Genomic DNA, 13588 nt, shown 5'->3' with positions numbered 1-13588 from the left:
TCCTTTGATCCACGCGGCGGACTGCGTGACACTGCTCTTACCGCTCTGGAGGAAAGCGCAAGTGCATGCCCGCATTCGAAACGAGGACTGACTCCCCTGGGGAGACTCCAGAAGTACCCCAAGATCCATGTCAGCACTGGAGAGGAATCCTCAGGTTCCGGCCCCGACTCCACACAAGGTCGTAGGCCCCGGCATCGACGGGAGAGGAATCCCGAGAGACCCCCGAGGAACTCGCATGGGGACTGGCCTTTCCTGAGGCCACCAGAGCGCGTCCCTGAGGTCCCCGTCGTAAGTCGAGAGCACCTGCCGCAACTCGAGAAAATCCAGGAGGTTTTGCCCTCCAGGCGAGATGAGGCCCATTTCCGCTGAGGCTTCTCGAGGCCAATCACATCTAACCACTGGAACTTTCAAAGGGTCCTCACACCATTGCTGCAACTCAAGAAGTTCCCCGACATACCCGTCTCCACTTGAGAGGAAGCACGTGGGGTCCCGCACACATCCAGGGGAGCCCCGTTTCCGCCTCCTAGCTCGAGATGAGGGATCCTTTCCCTGTTTCGTAGGGAAAGAATTCCCGGCGTTCCCGTCGCATCTCAAGAGGAGGCGCTCTCCACAGGAAAGGCGAGAGGAACTCCAGGGTCGTGCCACCTTTCCAAGAGTCCACCAGATGTGTCAGTCCATTCCAGAGGAACCTGTTTTCCCTGCGCTGCCTTGACGTTCAAGCCGAGGATCGACTCCCACCACGTGTGCACGTGGGACAGCCCTGTGGGAAAGCCTCTTGGGAATGCCTCGTGGGAAAGACTCGAGGGAAAACCATAGATCCTTTGATCCACGCGGCGGACTGCGTGACACTGCTGCTACCGCTCTGGAGGAAAGCGCAAGTGCATGCCCGCATTCGAGACGAGGACTGACTCCCCTGGGGAGACTCCAGAAGTACCCCAAGATCCATGTCAGCACTGGAGAGGAATCCTCAGGTTCCGGCCCCGACTCCACACAAGGTCTTAGGCCCCGGCATCGACGGGAGAGGAATCCCGAGAGGCCCCCGAGGAACTCGCATGGGGACTGGCCTTTCCTGAGGCCACCAGAGCGGGTCCCTGGGGTCCCCGTCGTAATTCGAGAGCACCTGCCGCAACTCGAGAAAATCCAGGAGGTTTTGCCCTCCAGGCGAGATGAGGCCCATTTCCGCTGAGGCTTCTCGAGGCCAATCACATCTAACCACTGGAACTTCCAAAGGGTCCTTCACACCCTTGCTGCAACTCAAGAAGTTCCCCGACATACCCGTCTGCACTCGAGAGGAAGCACGTGGTGTCCCGCACACATCCAGGGGAGCCCCGTTTCCGCCTCCTAGCTCGAGATGAGGGATCCTTTCCCTGTTTCGTAGGGAAAGAATTCCCGGCGTTCCCGTCGCATCTCAAGAGGAGGCGCTCTCCACAGGAAAGGCGAAAGGAACTCCAGGGTCGTGACACCATTCCAAGAGTCCCCCAGATGTGTCAGTCCATTCCAGAGGAACCTGTTTTCCCTGCACTGCCTTGACGTTCAAGCCGAGGATCGAATCCCACCACGTGTGCACGTGGGACAGCCCTGTGGGAAAGCCTCGTGGGAAAGCCTCGTGGGAAAGACTCGAGGGAAAACCATAGATCCTTTGATCCACGCGGCGGACTGCGTGACACTGCTGCTACCGCTCTGGAGGAAAGCGCAAGTGCATGCCCGCATTCGAGACGAGGACTGACTCCCCTGGGGAGACTCCAGAAGTACCCCAAGATCCATGTCAGCACTGGAGAGGAATCCTCAGGTTCCGGCCCCGACTCCACACAAGGTCTTAGGCCCCGGCATCGACGGGAGAGGAATCCCGAGAGGCCCCCGAGGAACTCGCATGGGGACTGGCCTTTCCTGAGGCCACCAGAGCGGGTCCCTGAGGTCCCCGTCGTAAGTCGAGAGCACCTGCCGCAACTCGAGAAAATCCAGGAGGTTTTGCCCTCCAGGCGAGATGAGGCCCATTTCCGCTGAGGCTTCTCGACGCCAATCACGTCTAACCACTGGAACTTCCAAAGGGTCCTTCACACCCTTGCTGCAACTCAAGAAGTTCCCCGACATACCCGTCTCCACTCGAGAGGAAGCATGTGGTGTCCCGCACACATCCAGGGGAGCCCCGTTTCCGCCTCCTAGCTCGAGATGAGGGATCCTTTCCCTGTTTCGTAGGGAAAGAATTCCCGGCGTTCCCGTCGCATCTCAAGAGGAGGCGCTCTCCACAGGAAAGGCGAGAGGAACTCCAGGGTCGTGCCACCATTCCAAGAGTCCCCCAGATGTGTCAGTCCATTCCAGAGGAACCTGTTTTCCCTGCACTGCCTTGACGTTCAAGCCGAGGATCGACTCCCACCACGTGTGCACGTGGGACAGTCCTGTGGGAAAGCCTCGTGGGAAAGCCTCGTGGGAAACACTCGAGGGAAAACCATAGATCCTTTGATCCACGCGGCGGACTGCGTGACACTGCTGCTACCGCTCTGGAGGAAAGCGCAAGTGCATGCCCGCATTCGAGACGAGGACTGACTCCCCTGGGGAGACTCCAGAAGTACCCCAGGATCCATATCAGCACTGGAGAGGAATCCTCAGGTTCAGGCCCCGACTCCACACAAGGTCTTAGGCCCCGGCATCGACGGGAGAGGAATCCCGAGAGGCCCCCGAGGAACACGCATGGGGACTGGCCTTTCCTGAGGCAACCAGAGCGGGTCCCTGAGGTCCCCGTCGTAAGTCGAGAGCAAATGCCGCAACTCGAGAAAATCCAGGAGGTTTTGCCCTCCAGGCGAGATGAGGCCCATTTCCGCTGAGGCTTCTCGAGGCCAATCACATCTAACCACTGGAACTTCCAAAGGGTCCTTCACACCCTTGCTGCAACTCAAGAAGTTCCCCGACATACCCGTCTGCACTCGAGAGGAAGCACGTGGTGTCCCGCACACATCCAGGGGAGCCCTGTTTCCGCCTCCTAGCTCGAGATGAGGGATCCTTTCCCTGTTTCGTAGGGAAAGAATTCCCGGCGTTCCCGTCGCATCTCAAGAGGAGGCGCTCTCCACAGGAAAGGCGAGAGGAACTCCAGGGTCGTGCCACCATTCCAAGAGTCCCCCAGATGTGTCAGTCCATTCCAGAGGAACCTGTTTTCCCTGCACTGCCTTGACATTCAAGCCGAGGATCGACTCCCACCACGTGTGCACGTGGGACAGCCCTCTGGGAAAGCCTCGTGGGAAAGCCTCGTGGGAAAGACTCGAGGGAAAACCATAGATCCTTTGATCCACGCGGCGGACTGCGTGACACTGCTGCTACCGCTCTGGAGGAAAGTGCAAGTGCATGCCCGCATTCGAGACGAGGATTGACTCCCCTGGGGAGACTCCAGAAGTACCCCAAGATCCATGTCAGCACTGGAGAGGAATCCTCAGGTTCCGGCCCCGACTCCACACAAGGTCTTAGGCCCTGGCATCGACGGGAGAGGAATCCCGAGACGCCCCCGAGGAACTCGCATGGGGACTCGCCTTTCCTGAGGCCACCAGAGCTGTTCCCTGAGGTCCCCGTCGTAAGTCGCGAGCACCTGCCGCAACTCGAGAAAATCCAGTAGGTTTTGCCCTCCAGGCCAGATGAGGCCCATTTCCGCTGATGCTTCGCGAGGCCAATCACATCTAACCACTGGAACTTCCAAAGGGTCCTTCACACCCTTCCTGCAACTCAAGAAGTTCCCCGACATACCCGTCTCCACTCGAGAGGAAGCACGTGTTGTCCCGCACACATCCAGGGGAGCCCCGTTTCGCCTCCTAGCTCGAGATGAGGGATCCTTTCCCTGTTTCGTAGGGAAAGAATTCCCGGCGTTCCCGTCGCATCTCAAGAGGAGGCGCTCTCCACAGGAAAGGCGAGAGGAACTCCAGGGTCGTGCCACCATTCCAAGAGTCCCCCAGATGTGTCAGTCCATTCCAGAGGAACCTGTTTTCCCTGCACTGCCTTGACGTTCAAGCCGAGGATCGACTCCCACCACGTGTGCACGTGGGACAGTCCTGTGGGAAAGCCTCGTGGGAAAGCCTCGTGGGAAAGACTCGAGGGAAAACCATAGATCCTTTGATCCACGCGGCGGACTGCGTGACACTGCTGCTACCGCTCTGGAGGAAAGCGCAAGTGCATGCCCGCATTCGAGACGAGGACTGAATCCCCTGGGGAGACTCCAGAAGTACCCCAGGATCCATATCAGCACTGGAGAGGAATCCTCAGGTTCCGGCCCCGACTCCACACAAGGTCTTAGGCCCCGGCATCGACGGGAGAGGAATCCCGAGAGGCCCGCGAGGAACTCGCATGGGGACTGGCCTTTCCTGAGGCCACCAGAGCGGGTCCCTGAGGTCCCCGTCGTAAGTCGAGAGAACCTGCCGCAACTCGAGAAAATCCAGGAGGTTTTGCCCTCCAGGCGAGATGAGGCCCATTTCCGCTGAGGCTTCTCGAGGCCAATCACATCTAACCACTGGAACTTCCAAAGGGTCCTTCACACCCTTGCTGCAACTCAAGAAGTTCCCCGACATACCCGTCTGCACTCGAGAGGAAGCACGTGGTGTCCCGCACACATCCAGGGGAGCCCCGTTTCCGCCTCCTAGCTCGAGATGAGGGATCCTTTCCCTGTTTCGTAGGGAAAGAATTCCCGGCGTTCCCGTCGCATCTCAAGAGGAGGCGCTCTCCACAGGAAAGGCGAGAGGAACTCCAGGGTCGTGCCACCATTCCAAGAGTCCCCCAGATGTGTCAGTCCATTCCAGAGGAACCTGTTTTCCCTGCACTGCCTTGACGTTCAAGCCGAGGATCGACTCCCACCACGTGTGCACGTGGGACAGCCCTGTGGGAAAGCCTCGTGGGAAAGCCTCGTGGGAAAGACTCGAGGGAAAACCATAGATCCTTTGATCCACGCGGCGGACTGCGTGACACTGCTGCTACCGCTCTGGAGGAAAGCGCAAGTGCATGCCCGCATTCGACACGAGGACTGACTCCCCTGGGGAGACTCCAGAAGTACCCCAAGATCCATGTCAGCACTGGAGAGGAATCCTCAGGTTCCGGCCCCGACTCCACACAAGGTCTTAGGCCCCGGCATCGACGGGAGAGGTATCCCGAGAGGCCCCCGAGGAACTCGCATGGGGACTGGCCTTTCCTGAGGCCACCAGAGCGGGTCCCTGAGGTCCCCGTCGTAAGTCGAGATCACCTGCCGCAACTCGAGAATATCCAGGAGGTTTTGCCCTCCAGGCGAGATGAGGCCCACTTCCGCTGAGGCTTCTCGAGGCTTATCACGTCTAACAACTGGAACTTCCAAAGGGTCCTTCACACCCTTGCTGCAACTCAAGAAGTTCCCCGACATACCCGTCTCCACTCGAGAGGAAGCACGCGGGTCCCGCACACATCCAGGGGAGCTCCATTTCCGACTCCTAGCTCGAGATGAGGGATCCTTTCCCTGTTTCGTAGGGAAAGAATTCCCGGCGTTCCCGTCGCATCTCAAGAGGAGGCGCTCTCCACAGGAAAGGCGAGAGGAACTCCAGGGTCGTGCCACCATTCTGAGAGTCCCCCAGATGTGTCAGTCCATTCCAGAGGAACCCGTTTTCCCTGCACTGCCTTGACATTCAAGCCGAGGATCGACTCCCACCACGTGTGCACGTGGGACAGCCCTGTGGGAAAGCCTCGTGGGAAAGCCTCGTGGGAAAGACTCGAGGGAAAACCATAGATCCTTTGATCCACGCGGCGGACTGCGTGACACTGCTGCTACCGCTCTGGAGGAAAGAGAAAGTGCATGCCCGCATTCGAGACGAGGACTGACTCCCCTGGGGAGACTCCAGAAGTACCCCAAGATCCATGTCAGCACTGGAGAGGAATCCTCAGGTTCCGGCCCCGACTCCACACAAGGTCTTAGGCCCCGGCATCGACGGGAGAGGAATCCCGAGAGGCCCCCGAGGAACTCGCATGGGGACTGGCCTTTCCTGAGGCCACCAGAGCGGGTCCCTGAGGTCCCCGTAGTAAGTCGAGAGCAAATGCCGCAACTCGAGAAAATCCAGGAGGTTTTGCCCTCCAGGCTAGATGAGGACCATTTCCGCTGAGGCTTCTCGAGGCCAATCACATCTAACCACTGGAACTTCCAAAGGGTCCTTCACACCCTTGCTGCAACTCAAGAAGTTCCCCGACATACCCGTCTGCACTCGAGAGGAAGCACGTGGTGTCCCGCACACATCCAGGGGAGCCCCGTTTCCGCCTCCTAGCTCGAGATGAGGGATCCTTTCCCTGTTTCGTAGGGAAAGAATTCCCGGCGTTCCCGTCGCATCTCAAGAGGAGGCGCTCTCCACAGGAAAGGCGAGAGGAGCTCCAGGGTCGTGCCACCATTCCAAGAGTCCCCCAGATGTGTCAGTCCATTCCAGAGGAACCTGTTTTCCCTGCACTGCCTTGACATTCAAGCCGAGGATCGACTCCCACCACGTGTGCACGTGGGACAGCCCTGTGGGAAAGCCTCGTGGGAAAGCCTCGTGGGAAAGACTCGAGGGAAAACCATAGATCCTTTGATCCACGCGGAGGACTGCGTGACACTGCTGCTACCGCTCTGGAGGAAAGCGCAAGTGCATGCCCGCATTCGAGACGAGGACTGACTCCCCTGGGGAGACTCCAGAAGTACCCCAAGATCCATGTCAGCACTGGAGAGGAATCCTCAGGTTCCGGCCCCGACTGCACACAAGGTCTTAGGCCCCGGCATCGACGGGAGAGGTATCCCGAGAGGCCCCCGAGGAACTCGCATCGGGACTGGCCTTTCCTGAGAGCACCAGAGCGGGTCCCTGAGGTCCCCGTCGTAAGTCGAGAGCACCTGCCGCAACTCGAGACTATCCAGGAGGTTTTGCCCTCCAGGCGAGATGAGGCCCACTTCCGCTGAGGCTTCTCGAGGCTAATCACGTCTAACAACTGGAACTTCCAAAGGGTCCTTCACACCCTTGCTGCAACTCAAGAAGTTCCCCGACATACCCGTCTCCACTCGAGAGGAAGCACGTGGGTCCCGCACACATCCAGGGGAGCCCCGTTTCCGCCTCCTAGCTCGAGATGAGGGATCCTTTCCCTGTTTCGTAGGGAAAGAATTCCCGGCGTTCCCGTCGCATCTCAAGAGGAGGCGCTCTCCACAGGAAAGGCGAGAGGAACTCCAGGGTCATGCCACCATTCCAAGAGTCCCCCAGATGTGTCAGTCCATTCCAGAGGAACCTGTTTTCCCTGCACTGCCTTGACGTTCAAGCCGAGGATCGACTCCCACCACGTGTGCACGTGGGACAGCCCTGTGGGAAAGCCTCGTGGGAAAGCCTCGTGGGAAAGACTCGAGGGAAAACCATAGATCCTTTGATCCACGCGGCGGACTGCGTGACACTGCTGCTACCGCTCTGGAGGAAAGTGCAAGTGCATGCCCGCATTCGAGACGAGGACTGACTCCCCTGGGGAGACTCCAGAAGTACCCCAAGATCCATGTCAGCACTGGAGAGGAATCCTCAGGTTCCGGCCCCGACTCCACACAAGGTCTTAGGCCCCGGCATCGACGGGAGAGGTATCCCGAGAGGCCCCCGAGGAACTCGCATGGGGACTGGCCTTTCCTGAGGCCACCAGAGCGGGTCCCTGAGGTCCCCGTCGTAAGTCGAGATCACCTGCCGCAACTCGAGAATATCCAGGAGGTTTTGCCCTCCAGGCGAGATGAGGCCCACTTCCGCTGAGGCTTCTCGAGGCTTATCACGTCTAACAACTGGAACTTCCAAAGGGTCCTTCACACCCTTGCTGCAACTCAAGAAGTTCCCCGACATACCCGTCTCCACTCGAGAGGAAGCACGTGGGTCCCGCACACATCCAGGGGAGCTCCGTTTCCGACTCCTAGCTCGAGATGAGGGATCCTTTCCCTGTTTCGTAGGGAAAGAATTCCCGGCGTTCCCGTCGCATCTCAAGTGGAGGCGCTCTCCACAGGAAAGGCGAGAGGGACTGAAGGGTCGTGCCACCATTCCAAGAGTCCCCCAGATGTGTCAGTCCATTCCAGAGGAACCTGTTTTCCCTGCACTGCCTTGACGTTCAAGCCGAGGATCGACTCCCACCACGTGTGCACGTGGGTCAGCCCTGTGGGAAAGCCTCGTGGGAAAGCCTCGTGGGAAAGACTCGAGGGAAAACAATAGATCCTTTGATCCACGCGGCGGACTGCGTGACACTGCTGCTACCGCTCTGGAGGAAAGCGCAAGTGCATGCCCACATTCGAGACGAGGACTGACTCCCCTGGGGAGACTCCAGAAGTACCCCAAGATCCATGTCAGCACTGGAGAGGAATCCTCAGGTTCCGGCCCCGACTCCACACAAGGTCTTAGGCCCCGACATCGACGGGAGAGGAATCCCGAGAGGCCCCCGAGGAACTCGCATGGGGACTGGCCTTTCCTGAGGCCACCAGAGCGGGTCTCTGAGGTCCCCGTCGTAAGTCGAGAGCAGCTGCCGCAACTCGAGAAAATCCAGGAGGTTTTGCCCTCCAGGCGAGATGAGGCCCATTTCCGCTGAGGCTTCTCGAGGCCAATCACATCTAACCACTGGAACTTCCAACGGGTCCTTCACACCATTGCTGCAACTCAAGAAGTTCCCCAACATACCCGTCTCCACTCGAGAGGAAGCACGTGGGTCCCGCACACATCCAGGGGAGCCGCGTTTCCGCCTCCTAGCTCGAGATGAGGGATCCTTTCCCTGTTTCGTAGGGAAAGAATTCCCGGCGTTCCCGTCGCATCTCAAGAGGCGGCGCTCTCCACAGGAAAGGCGAGAGGAACTCCAGGGTCGTGCCACCATTCCAAGAGTCCCCCAGATGTGTCAGTCCATTCCAGAGGAACCTGTTTTCCCTGCACTGCCTTGACGTTCAAGCCGAGGATCGACTCCCACCACGTGTGCACGTGGGACAGCCCTGTGGGAAATCCTCGTGGGAAAGCCTCGTGGGAAAGACTCGAGGGAAAACCATAGATCCTTTGATCCACGCGGCGGACTGCATGACACTGCTGCTACCGCTCTGGAGGAAAGCGCAAGTGCATGCCCGCATTCGAGACGAGGACTGACTCCCCTGGGGAGACTCCAGAAGTACCCCAAGATCCATGTCAGCACTGGAGAGGAATGCCCAGGTTCCGGCCCCGACTCCACACAACGTCTTAGGCCCCGGCATCGACGGGAGAGGAATCCCGAGAGGCCCCCGAGGAACTCGCATGGGGACTGGCCTTTCCTGAGGCCACCAGAGCGGGTCCCTGAGGTCCCCGTCGTAAGTCGAGAGCACCTGCCGCAACTCGAGAAAATCCAGGAGGTTTTGCCCTCCAGGCGAGATGAGGCCCATTTCCGCTGAGGCTTCTCGAGGCTAATCACGTCTAAATACTGGAACTTCCAACGGGTCTTTCACACCCTTGCTGCGACTAAAGAAGTTCCCCAACATACCCGTCTCCACTCCAGAGGAAGCACGTGGGGTCCCTCACGCATCCAGGGGAGCACCGTTTCCGCCTCCTAGCTCGAGATGAGGGATCCTTTCCCTGTTTCATAGGGAAATAATTTCCGGCGTTCCCGTCGCATCTCAAGAGGAGGTGCTCTCCACAGGAAAGGGGAGAGGAACTCCAGGGTCGTGCCACCATTCCAATAGACCCCCAGATATGTCAGTCCATTACAGAGGAACCTGTTTTCCCTGCACTGCCTTGACGTTCAAGCCGAGGATCGACTCCCACCACGTGTGCACGTGGGACAGCCCTGTGGGAAAGCCTCGTGGGAAAGCCTCGTGGGAAAGACTCGAGGGAAAACCATAGATCCTTTGATCCACGCGGCGGACTGCGTGACACTGCTGCTACCGCTCTGGAGGAAAGCGCAAGTGCATGCCCGCATTCGAGACGAGGACTGACTCCCCTGGGGAGACTCCAGAAGTACCCCAAGATCCATGTCAGCACTGGAGAGGAATCCTCAGGTTCCGGCCCCGACTCCACACAAGGTCTTACGCCCTGGCATCGACGGGAGTGGAATCCCGAGAGGCCCCCGAGGAACTCGCATGGGGACTGGCCTTTCTTGAGGCCACCAGAGCGGGTCCCTGAGGTCCTCGTCGTAAGTCGAGAGCACCTGCCGCAACTCGAGAAAATCCAGGAGGTTTTGCCCTCCAGGCGAGATGAGGCCCATTTCCGCTGAGGCTTCTCGAGGCTAATCACGTCTAAACACTGGAACTTCCAAAGGGTCCTTCACACCCTTGCTGCAACTCAAGAAGTTCCCCGACATACCCGTCTCCACTCGAAAGGAAGCACGTGGGGTCCCGCACACATCCAGGGGAGCCCCGTTTCCGCCTCCTAGCTCGAGATGAGGGATCCTTTCCCTGTTTCGTCGGGCAAGAATTCCCGGCGTTCCCTTCGCATCTCAAGAGGAGGCGCTCTCCATAGGGAAGGCGAGAGGAACTCCAGCGTCGTGCCACCATTCCAAGAGTTGGCTAGATGTCTTAGTCCATTCCAGAGGAATCTGTTTTCCCTGCACTGCCTCGACATTCAAGCCGAGGATCGACTCACAACTCGGTGGCACGTGGGACAGCCCTGTGGGAAGGACTGGTGGGAACACCTCGTGGGAAATCCTCAAGGGAAAGGCACAGATCACTTGATGTAGGCGATGGGAAGAATGACACTGCTGCTACAGTTGTTGAGGAAGGCGCACGTGCATGCCCCCATTCGAGACGAGGACTTACTCCAATGGGGAGACTCCAGACGTACCCGAAAATCCATGTCAGCACTGCAGAGGAATCCTCAGGTTCTGGGCCCGACTCCACACAAGGACTTAGGCCCCGGCATCGACGGGAAAGTAATCCAGAGAGGCCCCCGAGCAACTCGATTGGGGACTGGCCAGTCCTGAGGCCACCAGAGCAGGTCCCTGATGTCCCCGCCTTAAGTCGAGAGCACCTGCCACAACTCGAGAAAATCCAAGCGGTTTTGCCCTCCAGGCGAGATGAGGCCCATTTCCACTGAGGCTTCTCGAGGCTAATCACACCTAACCTCTGGAACTTCCAAAAGGTACTTCACACCCTTGCTGCAACTCAAGAGTTCCCCGACATCTCCGTCTCCACTGTAGAGGAAGCACGAGGGTCCCGCCCACATCCAGAGGAGCCCCCGTTTACGCCTTGTAGCTCGAGATGAGGGATCCTTTCCCTGCTTGGTTGGGAAAGAATTCCCGTCGTTCCCGTTGCATCTCAAGAGGAGGCCGTCTCCACAGGAAAGGCAAGAGGAACTCCAGGGCCGCGCCACCATTCCGAGTCCCCCAGATTTCTCAGTTCATTTCAGAGGAACCTGTTTTCCCTGCACTGCCTCGACTTTCTCGCCGAGGATCGACAGCCACAACGGTGGCACGTGAAGCAGCCCTGTGGGAAAGCCTAGTGGAAAGCCTCGTGGGAAAGCCTCGAGGGAAAGCCACAGATCCCTTGATCCACGGGACGGGAAGAGTGACACTGCAGCTACAGCTCTGGAGGAAAGCACACGTGCATGCACCCATTGGAGACGAGGACTTACTCCCCGGGGGAGACTCCAGAAGTACCCCACGATCCATGTCAGCACTGGAGAGGAAACCTCATGTTCCAGGCACGACTCCACACAAGGTCTTAGGCCCCGGCTTCGAAGGGAAAGTTATCCTGAGTGGCCCCCGTGCAACTCGCATAGGGACTGGCCTTTCCTGAGGCAACCAGAGCGGGTCCATGAGGTCCCCGTCGGAAGTTGAGAGCACCTGCCGCAACTCGACAGAATCCAAGAGGTTTTGCCCTCCAGGAGAGATGAGGCCCATTTCCACTGAGGCTTTCCGAAGCTAATCACACCTAACCTATGGAATTTCCAAAAGGTCTTTCGCACCCTTGCTGCAGCTCAAGAAGTTGCCTGACATACCCGTCTCACATCTAGAGGAAACACGAGGGTCCCGGCCACATCCAGAGGAGCCCCGTTTCCGCTATGTAGCTCGAGATGAGGAATCCTTTCGCTGCGTGTTCGGGAAAGAATTCTGTGCATTCCTGTCGCATCTCAATTAGGAGGTGCTCTCCACAGGAAAGGCTAAAACTCCAGCGTCGTGCCACCATTCCCAGAAAACCCCAGATGTTTCATTCCATTCTAGAGGAACCTGTTTTCCCTGCACTGCCTCGACTTTCACGCCGAGGATCGACTCCGACCACGGTGGCACGTGTGACAGCCCTGTGGGAAAGCCTCGTGGGAATGCCTCATGTTAAATCCTCGAGGGAAAGCCACAGATCCCTTGACTCACGCGATGGGAAGCGTGAAACTGCTGCTACAGCTCAGGAGGAAAGCGCACGTGCATGCCCCTTCTTGAGACGAGGACTGACTTCCCTGGGGAGACTCAAGAATTACCCCAATATCCATTTCAGCACTGGAGAGGAAGCCTCAGGTTCCGGCCCCGACTCCACACAACCTCTTAGGCCCCGGTATCAACGGCAGTGTAATCCCAGGAGGCCACCGAACAAGTCGTATGGGGACTGGCCAGTCCTGAGGTCACCAGAGCGGGTTCCTTAGGTCACCGTCGTAAGACGAGACCACCTGCCAAAACTCGAGAAAATCCAGGAAGTTCTCCCATCCAGGCTCGATGAGGCCCATTTTCGCTGAGGCGTCTCGAGGCTAATCACATCTAACCTCTGGAACTTCCAAAGGGTCCTTCACACCATTGCTGCATCTCAAGAAGTTCCCCGACATACCCCTCTCCACTCGAGAGGTAGCACGTGGGTCCCGCCCACATCCAGAAGAGCTCCGTTCCCGCCTCGTAGGTAGAGATGAGGGATCCTTTCACTGCTTGTTCGGGAGAGAATCCTGGGCGTTCCCGTCGCATCACAAGAGGCGGCGCTCTCCACAGGAAAGGCGAGAGGAACTCCAGGGTCGTGCCACCATTCCAAGAGCCCCCAGATGTCTCAGTCCATTCCGGAGGAACCTGTTTTCCCTGCACTGCCTTGACTTTCACGCCGAGGATCGACTCCCACCACTGTCTCACGTGGGACAGCCCTGCGGGAAAGCCTCGTGGGAATGCCTCATGGGAAAGCATCGAAGGAAAGCCACAGATCCCTTGATCCACGCGACGGGAAGCATGGCACTACTTCTACTGCTATGGAGGAAAGCGCACGTGCATGCCCCCATTCGAGACGAGGACTTACTCCACTGGGAGACTCCAGAAGTACCCCAAGATCCATGTCAGCACTGGAGAGGAATCCTCAGGTCCCGGTCTCGACTCCACACAAGGTCTTAGGCCCCGGCATCGAAGGGAGAAGAATCCCGAGAGGGCCCCGAGCAACTCGCATGGGAACTAGCCTTTCCTGAGGCTACCAGAGAGGGTCCCTGAGGTCCCCGTCGTAAGTCGAGAGCACCTGCCCCAACTAGAGAAAATCCAGAAGGTTTTGCCCTCCAGGCGAGATGAGACCCATTTCCGCTGAGCCTTCTCAATGCTAATCACACCTAACTTCTCGAAATTCCAAAAGGTCCTTCACACACTTGCTTCAAATCAAGAAGTTTCCCGACATACAGGTCTCCATTCTAGAGGAAGAACGAGGGTCCCGCCCACATCCAGAGGAGCCCCGTTT

The sequence above is a fragment of the Ovis canadensis genome, chromosome 7 (assembly GCF_042477335.2).
Source record: "Ovis canadensis isolate MfBH-ARS-UI-01 breed Bighorn chromosome 7, ARS-UI_OviCan_v2, whole genome shotgun sequence".
Lineage (NCBI taxonomy): Eukaryota > Metazoa > Chordata > Mammalia > Artiodactyla > Bovidae > Ovis > Ovis canadensis.
This window is presented reverse-complemented; position numbering follows the sequence as displayed.